The 21,428-nt window shown below is 34.8% G+C and overlaps 2 long non-coding RNA genes across 5 annotated transcripts in view; one reads left to right on the top strand and one right to left on the bottom strand.

Moving 5' to 3' along the window:
* LOC105883270 (uncharacterized) overlaps positions 1-10,965 on the top strand; it is a 56,379-nt gene extending 45,414 nt beyond the window's left edge. The window contains exon 4 of the long non-coding RNA XR_012920175.1: positions 10,075-10,965. This is a non-coding gene — a long non-coding RNA (uncharacterized LOC105883270). The remainder of the gene's footprint in view (positions 1-10,074) is intronic.
* Positions 10,880-21,428, bottom strand: part of LOC142871935 (uncharacterized) — a 117,670-nt gene continuing 107,121 nt past the window's right edge. For all 4 annotated transcript variants that reach the window (XR_012920172.1, XR_012920173.1, XR_012920170.1 and 1 more), the window contains 2 exons: positions 19,365-19,508; positions 10,880-14,296 (listed from right to left, as the gene is read on the bottom strand). This is a non-coding gene — a long non-coding RNA (uncharacterized LOC142871935). The remainder of the gene's footprint in view (positions 14,297-19,364; positions 19,509-21,428) is intronic.

The following is a 21,428-nucleotide window of genomic DNA, read 5'->3' as shown; positions in this document are numbered from 1 at the left end:
TTTGCATTTTGCAAAACAATAATATAACAACCAGACTATGGCTATGGATATAGTATAGGTCTATTTCTAAGTTCTCTATTCTATTCCATTGGTTTGACTACATTTTCTTCAATCAATAGCATACTATGCTGATTACTATAACTATATAATAGATCTTAACATTGAGGTAGAGTGATTCCTCTCACTTTACCCTTTTTTGAAAAGATTATTTTAGGTATTCTAGAGCCTCATTTTAATGTCTTTTATAATACTCTATTTATTTGAAAAATTAGAAATCCAGGTAAGCAATATATGACAACTCCTATAAGCCAGAATATATTAATAATTATTAATATCTCATTTCTCAAAATTCTGAAAAAAACAGGACTTTACTTTTAGCCCTTACTTTTAGGGTAGAATTACCATAAAACAGATTATAAAAGCAAGTTATGGAATTTTCTCTGCAAGCATTTGAAAAACATTTATTCCCATTTAGATATGTCATGAATATCTTAGGTCTAATAATTCTAAGATATTTATCCTTTAAAGTAATTTTAAATGCTAAAAGTTTTAATATGTTAAACCAATAAGGTGTTCTGTAAAATGTTCTATTTTATCAACCTTTAGCCATATTTACTTACCTATAACCTTTATAAAGCAATAAATAACTGCAAGCACAGAACAAGAACAAATCCCAAGACCAACTTGTTGAAATGCAACTATGTCTTAAAAGAATCTGCTGTGCCATTTACCTTTGAAGAAGAAAGGCCAAAAAGCACAAACAAAGCTTCAGAAATTGAAGCTCTGATATTAAATGTACTTAAGTGTGGCAGAGATATCTTTATGCATGAGAATGCGTATTTTCACCAGGGGTGCTCTTTCATAATTGCCTGTTTTAACAAATTGGGTCAGGATATCTGAGATAGTCTGCAAACTGTTGAATATACTTGCCAATTATTGATTTTTAAAACAATCAGCATTGTAAATTTTATGCAACCTTTAAAACATGGTACTCCTCAGTCCTTTTGGAAGTAGAAGGAGTTTTTATTTTCTCCCAGGCAATTGGTTAAAATATTTGTAGTGTCCTTAAATAATAAAACAAGCCTTTAACAAAGCAATCTTTTATTGCTGAAAAATGAGAAGTCTAACTCTATCAGAAATAGCATATAATCAAAAGAAATAAACATAAAACAAAAAATCACTACCATATGCAATGCTTCTTCTACTTAGTTAAAGAAGATGAAGTCTTGAAGCAAGAAGAGTTTTTTCCTAATTTCATTTGTTATTATAATTATTTTTTAGATAGGGTGTTACCCAGACTAGAGAGCAGAGGTGTTAATCATAGCTTACTGCAACCTCAAACTCCTGGATTAAAAGTTCCAGCCTGTGGAGTAGCTGGAACTACAGGTACACATCACTGCACCTGGCTAATTTTAAAATTTTTGTAGAGATGGGGTCTTGCGATTGGCCAGGCTGGTTATGAACTCCTGTGGCCTCAAACTATCCTCCTGCCTTGGCTTTCCAAAGTGATAGGATTACAGAAATAAGCCACCATACCCAGCCTCTAATTTTAATTTTTAACAGCTTTATTTGGCTATAATTGGCAGAAAACAAATTGCACACATTTAAGTGTATAAAAAATGCATAACAGTCAACAATAACATATCTGACACTTAAAAATTTGTTAAGAAGGTAAATCTCATGTGTTCTTACCAAAATAAAGTAAAAAAAATGGGTTAAATTTTGACATATGTATACCCCTGTAAAGCCATCACCACAAGCTAGATACTAAACATATCTATTACCTCCAAAAGTTTCCTCATGCCTCTTTTTAATCCTTCTTACCTCCCCTCCCCCAGGCTAGGCAACCATTGATCTGTTTCCTATCACTATATATTAGTTTGCATTTTATATAAATGAAATCATATATCATTTACTCTTTTATTGTTTGACTCCTTTTATTCAGCATAATTATTCTGAGATTCATCCATGTTGCTGCATGTATTAGTAGGTCATTACTTTTTATTCCTGAAGTAGGGATATACCAAATTTGTTGGTCCACTCACCTACTGATGGGACATTTGAGTTGTTTCCAGTTTGGGGCTATTACAAATAAAACTGCTGTGAATATTTGTGTACAGATCTTTATATGGTTTCATCCAAACAAATGTTTCATTTCTCTTGGGTAAATGCCTAGGAGTGAAATGGCTGGATCATATAGTAGATGTGTGTTTAACTTTTTAAGAAGTTGTCCAACATTTTTTCAGAGTGAATGAACCATTTCAATTTCCACCAGCATTGAATGAGAATTACAGTTGTTTCACATCCTTGCCAATACTTGGTGTGGTCATTTATTTTAATTGTAGCTTTTCTGTTGGGTGTTTAGTTGTATCTCATTGTGGTTTTAATTTGCATTTACTTAATGACGAATGATGTTAAGCATCCTATGCTCATTTTGTATCCGTATATTTATTTGCTGAAGTGTCTGTTTAAACCCTTTGCTCTCTCTCTCTTTTTTAATCTGGTTGTTTTCTTATTGAGTTTTGAGAGTTCTTTATATATTCTGGATATAGGTCTTATATCAGATATATTATTTACAAACACTGAGTTCCATCTTATTGTTTTCTCTTATGGATTGTGCCTTTGATGTTGCATTTAAGAAATATTTGTTTAACTCAAAGAATAAGGTCTGAAAGATTTTTTTCCTATGTTATTTTTTAGAAGTTCTATAGTTTTAGGTTTTTATACTAAATCTGTGATCTATTTTAAGTTAATTTTTATATATGCTGAAAGGTATGGATCAAAGTAGTTTTTTCTTTTTGTATATAGATATTCAAAAGTTCTAGAACATTTGTTGAAAAGGTCATCCTTTCTCTATTGAATTGCCTCTGAGCCTCTGTCAAAAATCAGTTGCTTGTACACATGTGAGTCTATTTCTGGACTATCTGTAATTTGTTTCACTGATTTGTCTATCTTTATGCCAATACACTGCTGTCTTGACTATCATAGTTTTATAATGCCTTAAAATCAGATAATATTTATTCTCCAACTTTGTTTTTCTTCTTTAGTTGGTTACCCAGGTATTATGACAAAGAATAGCTATTTTTTAAAATGTCTCTCAGTTATTCTAGTCTGTCCTGAGAACATGGAGTTTTAAGTCCAATTCAAGATTGTTCTGTGAGGGATGTGCTCATAGTTAATATATGTGAAGCTTTATTACTAATTATCTTGGACTTTGTTCCAATTATTGTGGCTGGAACCCATATTAGTCCAGTTCTTGGCAAACACTAACTATCACAGTATACATAAGTGAAAAGTAAGTGCTGGGAATAACTTCCAAAAGATTACCTTTGTCTTTTTTTTTTTTTTTTTTTGAGACAGAGTCTCACTTTGTTGCCCAGGCTAGAGTGAGTGCCATGGCGTCAGCCTAGCTCATAGCAACCTCAATCTCCGGGGCTCAGCGATCCTACTGCCTCAGCCTCCCGAGTAGCTGGGACTACAGGCATGCACCACCATGTCCGGCTAATTTTTTGTATATATATTTTTAGTTGGTCAATTAATTTATTTCTATTTTTGGTAGAGACGGGGTCTCGCTCAGGCTGGTTTCGAACTCCTGACCTTGAGCAATCCGCCCGCCTTGGCCTCCCAAAGTGCTAGGATTACAGGCGTGAGCCACCACGCCCGGCCTTACCTTTGTCTTTTGAGTCCTTGATGCATCTAGAAAGAAGCTTGAGTGAGTTTTCATGTAAAACTCTTTTAAAAATGCAGCAGGACTGAGAGCTATTGTGTAACATTGAATGACATGTTGATAGATGAGAAACATACATAATTTTATTATCCAATTTTCTGTAACAATTTTCAGTACATTTTATAGATGAGAAAACTGAGGTTAACACTGAGTATGTTCAATAAAGTCACCCAGCAAATGAAGCTTAAAGGATTCAAACTCAGGTTTGTCTGACTTCAAAATCCCTGCTTTTGACTACTTTGCTGTATTTCTTCAATAAAGTTTCTTAGAAAATCATAAATTCAGTTTTTTTCTTGTACATCTATAGCATAAATTATATTATAAATATCTGACTCAGAGTTCTGATTAAAGAAATAAGGGAAGGCTGGACGTGGTGGCTCACTCACACCTGTAGTCCCAGCACTCTGGGAGGTGGAGGTGAAAGGATCCCTTGAGATTAGGAGTTCGAGGCTGGTCTCAGCAAGTGCAAGACCCCATCTCTACTAAAAATAGAAAAAAAAAATTAGCTGGGTATGGTGGTATTCGCCTATAGTCCTAGCTACTTGGGAGGCTGAGGCAGGAGGATTGCTTGAGCCCAGGAGTTTCAGGTTGCTGTGAGCTAGGCTGACACCATGACACTCTACCCAAGGTGACAGAGTAAGACTCTGTCTCAAAAAAAAGAAAAAAGAAATAAGGCAATCAGAAACATTTATATGCTGTTTGCGAAGGAGTTTACCATAGCCCATTAATATTATCTTACAAAATCACAAAATCAATAAGGATTCTTGATCAGGGTTTCACTATCATGTATCTTAGAGTTGACTTTGTTAGATTATACACTGTCGCTTGATATGTGCTTTATTTTTTCTAGTCTTTGCAGTAGCCAAAATCCAAGCCACTAGTCAGAGCTTTTACTCAATGTTTTCCTGAGAATAATTCCCAGATGTGCTGCATGTACAATGGCCAAGATAACCTGATGACTAGTTTCTGGAATAATACTCTGTTTGCAATAAAATGCGTTCCTATGGGCATGTAGTTTACTCCCTACACACCTAATTTAAGACATAGATGAACCAACATCACAGCTCTAGTGGGAACACTACAACTGGTTTTGGTATCTAAGTGGCAGATGGCTCTGGACATCACCATTGGCTATTGCTCTTCCAGGCTTATAAACAAGTTACAAGAACTGAGCAAAAAAAAAAAAAAAAAAAAAAAATGACACTTCTGCATACATGATGACATAATTATGGGTGTACACTTAATCTTAGAGAAGAATCCCAAAAGAGCTAGTATCAGTGCAAACCGTAAAGACACACCATTAGAGTATTTTTAGGTTTCCTTTACTCTCATAGTAAATGCAAAAAACTCAGTATCATTTGACAGTAATTCAATTATTTTGAGAACTTTCTGCTTTTCTTAGGCAACTATTCTTTAGTCCTACCTGGCACTTTAAGCCTGAGAAACCCTCCAGGCTTCATCCACTGAAAAACAGTGGTTTGCATTCAGTGTAGCATACTGATGCAAATCAAGAAGTTAATAATACTTTGACATTCTGAAAAGTGTTTTCCCACCAGATAGCTCCAAACCACCAGATGTTATTTTCCAGTAGGCAATAAAGTATTCAGCAAGGTTGATTTTTTCAATTTAAGATTTTCTTTCTTTCAAAAGGGAAACAGCTTTATTTTCCTCTTACATTTATAAAAATATTGCCTACTGATTATAAAATATCTGAGCCATACAGAAAGGTATAATGAAGAAAGAAATCACTTGAAATCTCCCTGTACAGTGACAACCTCAAGGTATGTAGGTTTTCCTTGATCCATGCTATCCTCACTCCCTTCCTATTATCTATTTATCTCTTATTTGTCTAAAAACAAGGCAACACATGCATGGAAAAAAATCTATAATTAGAGAATGACATAAAACAAAAAGCAAAGTTCCCTACTTCATTCTTTTCCATCCCTAAACCAGTTTCCCAGAGGTTAAATGTTTATGTTTTACTCATTTAATTCATTATACAGGTAATTCCAAATAACATGCTTTTACTGCTATTTTTAAAATTTTATCAATTTTGGATATTATTTGTTGACTCCAAGATGTAAAAAATAAGGATTTAGTTGGGTGCAGATGACATGAGCCTGAAATCCCTGCTGCTCAGGAGACCTAGGTGGGAGGATTGCTTGACCTCAGGAGTTAAAGGACAGCCTAGGCAACATAGCAAGACCCATCTCTAAAAATATTTTTTTTAATTAAAAAAAAAGAGTAAGGATTTAGTTCACTCATTTATTTTCTACTTTATTCCTTCCTACCAGGTTTAATAATCATATTATTACTTTGATTTCTATTTAAAACTTTCTAATTTTAAATATACTGAAATGGCTATTGCCTATTCCATCAACTGTCAAGTTTATCTCTTTACTTTTCATGTTAGTAAGATGATATTAACATCACTATTCAAACTTTCACCTTTCCTGGCCATTTGTCAAGTCTCACTTTCTGTAATTCTACAGTGTCAAGATTTATAACATTTATTTTTGTTCTGCATGTGTTCAAAATCAAGTGACCTTCATTAAACCCATATCTTCATTATATCCAACCTGTATAACATAATACAGGTTGGGCTAGTCCTTAGTAATGAGTTTATGATTTACCTTTTATTTCCTTAAAGGTATCTGTAGATAAGCAGACGTTTCTAATTTTGATAAAGTTCAATTTATCAATTTTCTTTCATGGTTAGTGCTTTTTACGTACCAAGAGATATTTGCCTACCCTATGACTACCCTGTATTTTTATATTCTTTATGCTTTCTTCTAGGAGCTTTATAACTTTGGCTCCTATTTTTAGGTTTATAGTTTACTTCTGATTAATTTTTAATATGTTGTGATGTACAGATCAGAATATACAGCTATCCAGTTGTTCTAGCATCATTTGCTGAAAAGATTTTTCTTTTCCCCATTGAATTGCTGGTATTTCTGTCAATTTGCTGAATATATGGGAAGGTCTATTTCTAGATTCTGTATTCTGTTTAAGCCATCTATTTCTCTTTTCTTAAGCCAATAACATACTGTCTTAATTAATATAGCTTTATAGTAAGTTTTAGAATCAGGTAGCCCAAGTCCTCCAACTTTTTTCCTTTTTCAAGATTATTTTGGTTATCCTAGGTCCTTTATATTTGCATATAACATTTCATGTTAGATTATTAATTTCCATCAAAAAATCCCATTCTGAGTTATAAGTACATTGATCTTAAGATCACTTTGGGTAGAATGACAACTTTACAATATTGAGTCTTGCAACAATGTCCACGATATATTTCTCCATTTATTTAGGTCTTTCTTAATTTCTTTCTTTAATTTTGTAGTTTTCAAAGTAGAGGTTTTTTTTTTTTTTTACCTTTTCTTACATTTATTCTTCGTAATTTTTATGTTTGTTGACATTATTATAAAGGGTATTTATTTCTAAATGTTATTTTCCAGTTCATTGAAACAATATAGAAATATTTTGTATCCTATAGCCTTGTTGAATTCACTTACTAGAGTTAATAGACTTGGAGAATCACCTAGAGTCACGTTGATCATGTTGTCTGTGAATAAAGGCTGTTTCATTTCTGCTTTTCCAATCTTTACTCCTCATGTGCACATTTCTTTATATGTTATATCCATCTTTTCCTGTAGACATTTTAACATATTTGTCATATTTATTTTAAAGTCTTTCTCTGCCAATTCTAACACCTAAGTCTTTGTTGGTCCCTTTATATTAACTATAAGTCACATTTTCCCACTTCTTCACATGTCTAGTAATTTTTTTATTGTTATGTTGTGGGTAATACAGTGTAGAAACTCTGGACCTTCCTCTGAAGAGTGCTGAGTTTTGTTTTAGCAGGCAGTTAAATTATAGAAGCCTCCTTCAACTTGGGGAGCCTTGGTTTTTCTTTTGTCAGGACAGGTCTATGTTTTGGTTTTGGTGCTCTTTTGATGTATATGTAGTCTTTATTCCTAACTAAATGGAAAGCCCAAGGCATTAACCAAACCCTTCTAACTTGGTTGGATTTAAACTCAATGTCTCTCTTACCTGTGGTGAACAGTTACAATCTCTTCTTAGTTCTTTAAATCTTCCCAAGATGTCATCTTCTGCTGGGCTTCTTAGATTCTACTGGCACAATCACAGTTGAGTCACTCAGTAAAGAATTTTCTTTTTACAGTAGCATTAAAAAAAAAAACCCAAAAACTAAGAAGTGAATTTTACCAAGTAAGTAAAACATATGTATATTAAAAATTGTAAAATATTGAAAGAAGCTGAGGATTACACAAATAAATAAAAAGATATTCCATGTTCATGGATTGGAAGAATTAAGATGCCATATCATGTAAAATGATATACAGATTCAGTACAATCCCCATCAAAATTCTAGTGTCACTTTTTATAGAAATAGAAAAAAAATCCTAAATTCATATAGAACCACAAAAGACCCTAAATACCCAAAGCAATCTTGAGCAAAAAGAACAAAGCTGGAGGCATCACATTACCTGATTTCAAAATATATTACAAATCTATAACAAACAAAACAGCATTGTACTGGCATAAAAACAGACATATTAACCAACAAAACAGAATAGAAAGTCCAGAAATAAACCTGCACATTTATGGTCAATTGATTTTTGACGAAGGTGCCAAGAACACACAATAGGAAAAGGGCAGCCTCTTCTATAAATGGTGTTGAGAAAACTAGATCTTCACATGCAGGAAAATGAAATTGGACCCTTATCTCACACCATATACAAAAATCAACTAAAAATTGATTAAAGTCTTGAATGTAAGACCCGAAGCTGTAAAATTGCTAAAAGAAACATATGAGGAAAGATCCATGATATTGGTCTGGGCAATGATTTCTTGGATATGATCCCAAAAGCATAGGCAACAAAAGCAAAAATGGACAAATGAAATTGCATCAAACTAAAAAGTTTCTACACAGCAAAGGGAACAATTAACAGAATGACAAGATAACCCACAGATTAGAACAAAATATTTCCTTTTTACTAGGAAGTATTTAATCATTAAAAATATATCATAAAAGCTAAGTACTGTCCTTAAAATTTTAATAGGAGGCTCTACTATGAACATTTATTATATAAGCCTCTTTTTACAAATTGCTTGACTTTAAAGGAAATTTATTTTTAAAAATCACAAAATCTGTGAATCTATAGTGCTTTTTCTTTTTTTTTTTTTTTTTTTTGAGACAGAGTCTTGCTCTGTCACCCAGGTTGGAGTGCAGTGGCCTGGTTGCAGTGGCTCATTGCCACTCAGTGGCAGTGCTCATTGCAACCTCAAACTCTGGGCTTGAGTAATCCTCCTGCCTCAGCTTTCCAAGTAGCTGGGACTACATGCCTGTGCCACCACACACAGCTACTTTTTCTATTTTTTGTAGAGAATGGGCCTCACGATTTTGCTCAGGCTGGTCTTTAACTCCTGGCCTCAAACAATCCTCCCATCTCAGCCTCCCAAAGTGCTAGGATTACAGGCATGAACCACCATACCTGGCCAAACCTACAGTGTTTTGCTTCTAAATACTAACTGTCCTTTTATATATGTGACCAATTAAAATATTAGGGACTCACATCTTTTGTTTGATATTTCACTGAATTCAATTCAATTCAGTCTAAACATCAAATAAATATATGGGATTATGAACTTATAAATTAAACAATGCTTCTAGGAACTCTGCAGATTATTAAATATTATCTCACTTTGTGCCTATCTTTTTTATGGATTACATCAGAAGCTATTGATAGGAATAATATACTTGTAGTTAGGTAACCCATGCCTCTAGGCCATTACCCTTTCACTCTACACACAGATGCAATTTCAATTCTTCTGTATTTTCATTCTTTACCTGCTTTCTAGAATACCAAGTATGTCATGTGTTAAAAATGATCACCTCTTTGTCCAAATGCCTTCCTCTTGCTGCTCGTCAGAGAAAAGGATAACATCAAAAATGTTACTATAAGGAATCAAGCTAGTTAGCTCTTTCTTTTTCCATTCTTAATTGTTTTATACTTTAAATTTTTAGTCAAGGCATGCATAGACATAGTTTAAAGAGTTCAATAGGTCTTAAAGCAGCATTTTCCCTCTCCCTTACTACTCCTCTATTTCCTAATTCACAGAAGCAACCATTCTTTTTGCTACTAAAAGCTACCTGCCCATTTTTAAATAACATGATTTTATTATTGCATCTTGACTTTTGGATTTTAGGAATTATTTTGTGTCTTCTCCCTCCAGATGATGAGTATTTGGCATTTATTTTTGTTTTAAACCAATCATCCTGTTGCTTCCATCTCTATCCTCTAATCTATATATTTTTTTCTCAGTTTTTAGGGTGATATTAGAGGATACCCAATGTCTCCATCATCTGCTGCTGCAGAGACCTGTTTTATGCTCTTCAGAGAAAGGCCTCCAGTCCTCTACTGGAGATGAAGAAGACTGTAGTTGACCCATAGTTTACAGTGCAAAAGGGGATGTGGGATCTAACTGCTTCGTCAACAGACTTCCAAGTAATTCTCTGTATTTAGCCCCACTTTCACTGTACTTTTTCATTTGCCATAGCCAAAGACTTATAATGATTTACTGTGGCCCTAACTGTGAAATTTTGGCTGTCAAAACAGAGTATTTGGATAAAAATATTAGTAGCTTCTTTTTATGGAGTATCTGATTTGTACCAGGGTCATTATAAATATTATTTATAATTTTCAAAACCACCCTGAAACTACAAGTTATTATCATGCCCCATTGCATGGAATTGATGAATAATTTATCTGGAATCACATAGCAAATAAGTAAATGGGTTTAGGATTTAAAATCAAGTCTGGATTGTTGGCACTAAAACTGATGCTCTTTTGGACATGTTCCACTGTTTTTGTTGGTTTTAGAAGAGGAATTAACCTTGTAAGTTATTGGCACAATTGAAATGTGTTAAATAATGCTTCTGTTCTGCACTTCATCTCATGATCATAAGGTGTGTTAAAACATAATTCTCATAGTGGCCTTGTATTTAGGGTGTAGCTGGAGCAGGCATTGAGAGTGGAGAGTGAGAGACCAAACATTATTGGAGTGAAGATTTGAAAAAGTTGATGATCCAGCAAATAGTAGGAAATGTTAATGAACTGTGAAGGGGAAAAGCTTGCAATTATATTTATATTCTCTATATTTAGGTTATGATGAAAAACCAAATGATGAAATAAAATATAGCTTTTTTCTGTTGTTATTAGTCTTTCTTGGTTGAGTTTTTTTTTTCTTAATCTAGGAAATTAAATGAGTCTTCCCTGGAAACAGGATCCTAGATTAGATGATTTAAGAACTCAAGTTCAGCTTCTTCACAATTCAAAAATGTTTATCAATTAGGGCTGTTTTCCCATTCACAAATGTAGACTTCCTCTTCTACAATAACCAAATACTTTGATATTGTTATCATTTGTATCTCACACTTCCACTTTGTCCCCTGGACCAACACACACCCTATAATTACGAACTAATATTTACATATCACCTAATGTGTCTCAGAAACTGTTAGACATTAGTAGCACAAGTTATACCAAGGACTGCCCCACAAAACTTAGAGTTTAATGGAGAGCCACATCTTTAATAAGCAATTGAAACAAACTAATAAATAAACAATTGAAAGGACAGTGCCCACCATCCTTTCCAAACTTTTCCATATTTTATATATTAAAGAATGCATTTTATTAAAGAATTTATTTACCTATTGTATATTCATTTTATTAGAGAATATATTTTATCCATTTTATATTCAATGTCTACCTAAATTATCAGTCTCCCAGATTTTACTATCTTTAGTGTATCCTAGCATTGCTTCTCTTTGGTACATTTGATTTTCTCCTTTTCTAATTACAGCCTCTTTCCTTGTTATCTGCTTCCTTCCCCATTCCCCCAACCCCCACACTCTTGATTCTTAGTACAGTTAACCCTTGAACAACTCAGGGGTTAGGGGTACTCATCCCCAATGCATTACAAAATCTGTGTAAAATTTTTGAGTACCCCAAAACTTAACTACCAATAAACTACTGTTGACAGGAAGCCTTACAGATAACACAGTCAATTAACACATATTTTGTGTATTATATGTATTATACACTGTATTCTTATAATAAAGTAAGCTAGAGAAAATGTTATTAAGAAAAGCATAAGGAAGAGAAACTATATTTACTATTCATTAAGTGGAAGTGGATCATCATAAAGGTCTTCACATACACACAAAAAAGAAACAAAGAAAAATTGGGAACAATAGTAAGAGGAGTTAACAAAAAAAGAAAAAAGAAAGATCTTTATCCTCACCATTGTCTTCATGTTGAATAGGCTGAGGAGGAGGAATAGGAGGCGCTGGTCTTGGTGTTTCAGGGATAGCAGAGGCAGAAGAACATTTGCATATAAGTGGACCTGCACAGTTCAAGCTTGTGTTGCTCAAGGGCCAGCTATAGTTCTTCTCTTCCAAATTCACCAAATGAGCACTCTTTTGACATTACTTGTCTTTTTCAGTCATCTCAGAAAAAGTGCTGTCTTTATTCCTTCAGGTTAATGCCTCTGTTTCTACCCTAAAAATGTTCCTGCCGCCTCATATATTATTCCCACTCTGCAGCTTCATTCCTGGACTGCCTCCATTGGCATATTCTCATTGTCTTCACATATACACTGGTTTCTTCCACTATTGATAATTTTTTAGTTGACACAGACAACACGTGGAGCAACTTTTATCCTTTGTACCCAATTTTCATTTTCAGACAGCCAATCAATGTTTATCATACATAATTTTGATTTCCTTCTCAACATCTTTTTCTTTAGTCTCTTACATTTTCCTTCAAACCATTTCATCAAAACTCATTCGAGGGTGACTATTAATTTCTCACTAAATCCAGTGACCTTTCCCCATCCTTTTTCTTCTTGGCTTTGGCCTTCTTAACAATTATGTAGCATGTGGCCATCTTGTCCTTATAAAACACACTTACTGGTTAGCTTCTGTGATCTCTTTGGTCTCTGAACTTCCATAATCAATCGATTTAGTCAAAGGGCCACACTTGGGCATCTGGAGGGACACTTGTGGCCTTGAGGCTGCAGGTTCCCCACCCCTGTGTGACTTTTGTTCTCAATCTTCTTTTCCATTTTTGATTGACTCTGTGCTCTAGCTGTAGCCATTAACTCTGTTCCGATGAATCTCATCCTGCATTTTCTAAGTGTATCATGATATAAGTATGGCAAGGGTTGATCATACCTTGGAATTTCCCTAAGCAAATTTATATAGGTTTTTATAGGATTATTCTAAATGTTCAGTACTCTAACATATATTATAAATATCCAGGAAAGAACAGACATTTTTCAAATTTGTTTGTTCTCAGAGTCCTTTTTATGGAGCATCTTGTGTGAACAGTGTTTGAAGAACACATTTTGGAAAATACTGTTCAATATTTTAATTGCTAATGTCTCACCATAATTTAATTCTGTGCCAGCAACTGGGTGTGAGATATTTCTACTTGAATATTCTACTAACTCAGTATGTCTAGAACCACATCATCATCATCTTTCAAACCAATGTCTCCTCTCAACTTTCTTCTTTCCTTCAGTGTCACCACAGTTTTCTCACTTATCCCAAATTGAACCTCAGCATCATCCTTGGATTTTCTTTCTACATTTCCTTTACCCAATCTGTCATCTCTTAATTATTAATTAGCTATTTTTTAAAAATTTATGTGTACTGTCTCCTCCCTAGTCCAAGATCTCATACTCTAATACCTGGAAATCATTCTAAATGGCCCTGCTGTGTCAAGTTTTTCTCATACCAATTCATACCAAACATACTTTTGTTAAAATACTGATTTAATGTCTCTGTCCTGCTCAGAATCGTCAGCCAACTTCCAATTGCCTTTTGAATGAAGTCCGATCTATTAACTGAGACAGTTAAGGTTTTCCAGAACCACTTCCCCATTCTAGTTCCTTACTACTCCTCTAATTTTACTATTTACTCCAGCTAGATAGATCTCACTATTCTAAAAATGTAGAGGTTACTTCCAGCTCTGAACCATATATTGACCATTTGCCTTGCATTACTTCAGGCAGTATTTTAAAAATTTCATGAATTGCGAAATCAATTTTTCATGTGTATTTAAATGAAATTCTTTATTTTCATTAATTTGCTTAAAGATTACATCTGTATTAGAATTCTTTATTTTCTTCTCATAGGGAAGTAATTATCTTTACATGATATTCTTACATTTTTAATTTAGTTATTTATTGCTATGTAACACATTACCTCAAACTTAATTGCTTAAAACAAAAAATTGCTTATTCGTTCATGATTCTGTGGATCAGGAAGTCAGGCAAGGATTGGCTAGTTTTTCTTCTCCATGAGGTGTCACGGTGTCAGCTAGGGTGATGGGATGGCTGGAGGTCTAAAATGGTCTCATATGTTGGCAGTTTTTGCTGGTTCCTGACTGGGCACTGAGCTGGAGATGTCATCAGGGACCTTGTTTTTTTTCCACATAGGTATCTTCATGTGGCTGTTTGGGCTTTCTCCCAGCATAATGGCTAAATTCACAGGAGGTGATTTATAAGGAGCAAAAATAGAAGATATATAACTTAATGCTGAGTTTCAGAAGTCACAAAGCATTATATCTACCATTGGTCAAAATTGATCCTATGGCTAGCCCAAATTCAATAGGCAGGAAATAGACTTCACCCTCCTAATGGGTGAGTTGCAAAGCCACCGTCTTAATCCTTTTTCCGTTGCAATGACATAAACTTGAGTATATACTGGAGATCATGTAATAATAATATCTAGAGATATTACTCTTTCCTTTTTAAAGCAGCAAAATATTTCATTGTGTTGATGTGGGATGGTTTTATTTAACTCATCCTCTATAGATGAACATTTGGGTTGTTTCCAATCTATTACAAATAGTACTGCAGTGAATTCCTTGTGAACCTATCTTTTTGAATTTTTGCCAGTGTATCTATGGGGTAGATTCCTAGAAGTAGGATTGCTAATTATGTGTAATTTTGCTACATACTGGCAAATTCCCCTCTATAGGGGGTTGCAACATTTTGTATTTATATAAACAATGTATTAGGGTGGTTATTGCCTCACAGCTTTGTCAACAGAGTATTTTATCAAACTTTTGGATTTCCTCCAATCTGATAAGAAAGAAGTAATAGCTCAGTTTTAAGTTTTATATTATACTTCTATTATTATGCCTGAGGTTAAAGCCTTTTCTTATGTTTAAGATCCATATGAATTTCTTTTTCCTATGAGCTCTGTTCATATTTATAGCTCATTTTTCTGTAGGGTCACTTTTTTTCTTTATTTAAGAAGCTTTTATATAGAGATATTAACCCTTTATCTGTGATATAGGTTCCAAAAAATTTTCCCAGTTAGTCATTTGTCTTTATTGTTAGCTACTTTTCTTGTCACATATAAAATTTTTATCTAATCAAATTTATTACTTTAATTGCTTCTGGAGTCAGTTTTTCCCATTTTCAGGTTATAGGAAAATTCCATTGTGTTTCTTTCTAGTACTTATATAACCATAAGGGTGCCTACTTTAGTGGGTTATAACCAGCAGTTTTTAAAATAAAATAAAATGGAATAGAATAAAAAATAATAGCATGCATTGTACATAATAAAGTATTAAAAGAGCTTGAAAGTTGTCACTCGCATAATCATGACAAGAAAGAAAATACCTGAACAAACTGGAAACCAGCAATTACTGGATTCATCAGAGAACTGAGGTGAAAAGGCAAAGTACTGCCCCCAAAACTAGAGACAGACAGGTGGATATGGAGAGTCACAGTTTACCAGGAGCAGAAGGACAACAGCAGAAGCTGGCAGCTGGAGCCAGCATTGGCAGCAACATTTTATACTATAATTGATGACTTGCTGGCTGCTCAGTGGAGACTAGTTTGAGTTAAAAATTCCAAGGGGCCAATATGAGGGGCACTCTCACACTTTTGTGAATTTTACCTCCAAGAGCCCTACCACATTGTCACTGTGAAGATAGGGATAAAAATCTCTCATGCAGGAAGAGGGGGAAAGCAACCATTTTGAAATACACCCAGAGTTCTCTGTTCCTCTTAACAAGGCCTACCTTCAAGGGAAACTATTTTACCAGAGCCTAATTGACTGGCTTTACCAAAGCATAACTTACCTGGGGTAAGGGAAATCGCAATTCAGGCTCAGTCTTTTAGACTGAAGCAATCATAAGACTATCAAATGTCTTCTCTTCTCCCACATGTATCACCACATTGGTAGTATTAGAATAAGTAGTCAATTAGACATGAGCAAGGGAGGAAGGAATGGAGGAGTCAGTCATTTGATTCAAGTAAACAGCCAGACCTCTGGTTATCTCCTGGCTAAAACAGGAACTGCTGTGAACACCAAGGATGGCCCAACACCTGCGCATGTGCAGCAGGACCCGAGTCACCTCAAGTAACCATTCCCTCATTTTACAGTAATTATAATAAATAAGCATTGTGGTTTTGACTCCCTTTGAGGGGAAAATAGGGGAATTATGGATAAAAACCAAGATGGCTGACAGGAAATTGACCATGTGAGGGAAAGGCCCAACTGAGAGACACCGACCACTCCACCTTCCCTGACCCCTTCCCACTGCAAAAAAGATAGGTGACACCTAGACTTTGGGACAGCTGCTCTTTTCCAGCCTGCCTAGTCCCCTTCCTGTGAGTGTGCTATCACTTTCACACAGCCTCTTTTCGAGCTAGCCTACTTGCCTTCTTGAGAGTGTACTTTTGCTTTAATAAACTTGCCGCTCTCACTCCTTTGACTTCATGTGTGTGTCCTTGAATTCTTTCCTGCAACATCAGCAAGAACCTTCTAAACCAGTGATAGTAGGGTTCTTGTAGAATAATGGGGGATTACAGCTAACAGAACAACAAGGCTCAGACCCTACTGAAGGAGTCTATGAAAACCCGAAGACAACAGGGGAGAAAAAAGCAAAGACACTAAAGGAAATGCTAGCTAGCCTCTGACTCCACAAGTACAGTAAACAGTAAACATAGCCTAACTCCTAGTCAGATAAATATAAAATAAATATTGTGATATAACAATTTTATATGTTTAACATATATTCATGTAGATGTAGTTCTGAATGTTGTACTGGATTGGGACTTAAGATGTATTTCTTACCATGAATCACAATCAAAGAAGTTGAAAGCAATTAGGTTAGAGAATCTCTTGACTTTGCTCTCTCTAGAACCAAATGACACTAGTACCTACATACTCCTTACTCATTCACATAAAATAGCTTCTTCCATCCCACACATCAATAGCTCAAGAAGACATGGACAATATATGCTGCTTATTGTTAAAAGTTTTATTATTCTCATTAATACAATGGGGATCTCACAGTCTGGTACTTCTTAACCAGAACTTACTGAGACTCTTTAAATCAAGGTAAGTTTTTAAAGTGTCAGCAATGCTTCTATTTTTGCTGACTGTGATATCCACTGAGCTAGCAAAAGATGCCAATGAAGCTAGAGGTCCCATGACCCTAACAGACGTGTTTACCTTCATCCTTGTTGTGCTAGCCATTATCTCCATTTACAAGATTATTGTCTCTGAGGCATGCAGAAATTTTCAAGTATAAATATGTCACATAACTTTTACTTCCTTTAGCACTAAGCCTCTCAGTAATTTAGTCTCCTTAAAATACTAATGTACTTACTCTCTTGTATTGCTTAGCTATATCTATAACTCTGTTTTAGCTCTTAGATCTCACTTAAATCTCTTCAACCTGTAAGATCAAACTCCTCTTAAGTCAAACTCCCCTATGAGATTTTAAAGATTCTCACCTAGCCCTCCTTTTATTTATCTTGGTCTCCAAATGTCCAAAGAAGTTTATTTTCTGAACCATTCTTTTTAACACAAAAATCATTTACCACCATGATTTATTACTTAATTATATTTCATAAGAGTGAATCTTGATACATCTGCTAAATTATAAGCTCCTGGAGTAGATAGTCATTTCTTTTCTACTTTCTCTCAGTAGTCAACAGACTGGCATATAGAAGGCATTCAATAAATATTTATGCCACAAATGGATTTAGGAATGACTCAATACATCAATCTTTTTTAAGAAGGACATTTATCTTGTGGGGGGAGGGGGGGAAGGGCATTTATTGAAACCTTAAAATCTGTATCCCCATAATATGCCGAAATAAAAAAAAAAAAGAAGGACATTTATGGGCATATTAATATCTTTTCATTTCCATTGTTTTTATGAATATGATGAATTATTTACAAGTTCACAAAACTAACAATCTATGAGATAGAACCATGACTTTCTAGAATTTTAAAATAACTTTGATGGTATTAGTTCTCACAATTTCAAAAAATTTAGAAAGATGAATAATGATATAAGTCAGCTCTGTAGTCAGATGATAGATCTTCCTAAGTAAGACTATTTAGACACCTCCCTCTGCATGCAGACCTTATAATTAGCTCCTGAACTCATAATTCCCTGGCGTTTTGCCATAACATTCATCAATTCAGTTCTTCTTTCAGTGATGCATGGATGTCATTAAAAATATATTTCTAAGTAAATCTCTTTTGTCTTTTTTTCCACCTAAAAAGTAATTTTTACTATAGAATGAGAAAAATTCAAGTAACAAACAATATATAATGGAGTTTCATGCTAAGTACAAGTTCTTATTACCATGTCGGCATACGTGTGCAACATTAAACAGTCAATGTCTCAAGCATTCAACTTTGGCTATTCCTTTTTTAAATCTGCAGGGCTCTTCCTTAAGTATCTTTGGCATTTCTTTTAGATTTTGGGGCCCATAGATACTTCATGGTTAGTTGAGTTTTTCTATTTTTCGTTTTTTGTTCTTTGGGAAAGGAAAGATGTCTGAGTAGCCCATCAAAATTCCTTCTATTACACTAAATCTGAGGTTACTCCTTTTGACTTAGGGTTGAAACTACTGTCCAAGTAGCCAAATAACTAAGCAACTCAACTAGTATCTCTATAAATTCCACCTGTATGTGATTCTGATTAAGAATGCAGTTATGGCCATCAAATTGGTACTGACAGCCTAAAACTATGGTGTTCAAATAATTGTAGTGTTCAACAGGGATCTGAAGGGGGGAGACCCACATCTTAAGAATGTGATGAGCATTGTAGGGGGGAAAGGATTACCTCTATCCCTTCTTAGGAAGAGGCAAAGAAACACCCTGTAACCAAAATGTCTAAAATTTTTTTTTTTGTTAATGGGAGGTGAACAAGTGGAAGGGGGGAGAAGGAAAAGGGTACGCACTTTCATGGTGGGTACAGGGCGTACCTCTTAAAGACTGGACACACTTGAAGCTTTGGCAGAGCGCGATGGGGAGGGGGACAGGGGCAAGATATGTAACCCTAACAATATTTGTACCCACAGAATTTGGGAAAAAAAATAATGCAGTTATGTACATTCAGACCCTTACCTGGTTTTTCTATATAAACTAAGCATTTTTATAGATACCATAATTCTTCCTTCTTCATTTTCAACAATAAATTCATTCAGAACTTGTTTTAGCCAGCTTTTTCTGTAGAAATAAACAACCTCAATATTTCTGTGGCTTATAACAACAAATATGTATTACTTGCTCAAGTTCACGAGGGTGGTGGCCCTGCTGGATTTAGCTGAGCTTGGTTGAGTTAGACCTTGGCTTCATGACAAGTATCTTTTTCACTGCATAGCCCAAGCTGAAGGAGTAAGCCACTGTCTTGGACATGCTGTTCTCATTCTGGAGGGTAAAAAAAAAAAGAGAGTGAGTACTAAGCTGAGTGAAATATGCAATCACATTTAAAGCTTCTACTTTGATGTTCTATTGGCCAAGTAAAGTAATATGACCTAGACCAAAGTCAGTGGTATAGGAAAGTAGACTCTACTCACATAGAAGCATGGCAAAGGTATGAAGGAAATGAGTATTTGTGACATAGTGAAATCTACCCCAGCCTTCCCTCTTCTTCACAAATGTCCACTTCCTTCCTATATACAAAATATAATCACTGCATCCTAAAGATCCAAACTCACATCCAATCACAGCATCTAACTTGAAATTCAGGATCTTGATTATACCTCACACCCAAATATAGCTCTTCTGGAGCCAAAATTCTATGAACAAAAAGACTAGTTATTTGCACTCCACACACACAACACAAAATGAGGAAACCCACAATAAACTTGCATTTAGAAACAGGAAGAATGGGAGAACCCAGCAATCACTGGTCCACAGCAATTCTGGAATCCCATTGAGCAATTGTTTTAAGGTCTACTAAGCTGAGGGTAGGAAACGTTGCTTCATCAGTCCTCAGTTTTGTGTCTTGGTGCTAGGTCTCCAGTCCATTGTTCTTCATGGCTCTTGGCAGCACCTTCTGGAGGTCCTTCCTTTTCCAATATTACCTTTAGGAGAAAACGCCCTTCTTAGCAGATGAACAGCAATTCAGTCTGCTGGTAGAAAGTTAAGGGGTTGAGGGTAATTTTACTGCTCAAACCATCATAAGCTCTTTAATTCCAACTGATGGCACACTGGGTAGTACAAATCTTTTAAAAACATTGTTGGTTTCTTTGATATCATTGTTTCCGGTTAGCTCTTCCTGCCAATAGCCAGATTCATAGTTAGAAAACATTCCTCTAAGCTTATTAACAGGTAATTTGCACTCTTTTGGCTTCCATTGGCCAAATCTATGTTCTCTTTACCCTGAGCCATATTTTATAAGTGAAATGATTTACTTGTGAGTGACTAAAGAAATCAGAAGTCTTAACTAATAGTGTGGTGATCACAGTCTTTATTTTTCATCTCTAAGACAAAGTCTTTATTATTATTAATATTATTATTAATTGAGTACACTTTTACTTGATAAGATGAAAATATTAACTCTTCATATAATGAGGGATGCTAAAAACATTTTTATAGGTACTTTACAATATGAATTTTTCTCAATAGCTCTTGTTTTCTGATCTTTAAAATGGGCTTCTAAATGATAAAAGATTAATAAAATAGATAAAAGTTTCTCCTTCTCCCATTTATCTCCTTTAAAATCTCTTTGAAATTATCCTTAAAATTGCCCACATGTTACTGTGATACTTGCATATTGAGAATTTGCTCAAGTTGCTAAATTTGTGATGTGCTTTGAATTCAGTAAAATTAATTATAATTATTCTATGTAAGGAAATGTACATACAACTAGAAAACAACTAGCCATGCCTGTCTTGGTCTTTGCACTGAAGTGTTGTTTTAATTTGAAAATATTAATATTTCTATGACTGAAGGTAAGAAACAGTTGCATCTTTCAATCTTATCTCTGTATTTCTGGATTTTCCTTTCTCATTTGCAAACAGGCCAACTTTTTTCTCAGCTTATCTCTTTCTTGTAGTGCCTAAAAAAGCAATTTTGGGCTATCAACATTCTGTCTTGAAAATTCTTTTTTTTTTGACAGAGTCTCACTCTGTTGCCCAGGCTAGAGTGCTGTGGCATCAGCCTAGATCACAGCAACCTCAAACTCCTGGGCTCAAGCGATCCTCCTGCCTCAGCCTCCCCAGTAGCTGGGACTACAGGTATGCACCACCATGCCGGGCTAATTTTTTCTATATATTTTTAGTTGGCCAATTAATTTCTTTCTATTTGTAGTAGAGATGGGGTCTCGCTCTTGCTCAGGCTGGT

The sequence above is a fragment of the Microcebus murinus genome, chromosome 7 (genome assembly GCF_040939455.1).
Source record: "Microcebus murinus isolate Inina chromosome 7, M.murinus_Inina_mat1.0, whole genome shotgun sequence".
In the NCBI taxonomy this organism is placed as follows: Eukaryota; Metazoa; Chordata; class Mammalia; order Primates; family Cheirogaleidae; genus Microcebus; species Microcebus murinus.
Note: the sequence above shows the minus strand (reverse complement) of the source record. Positions and strands in the feature narration are given on the sequence as shown.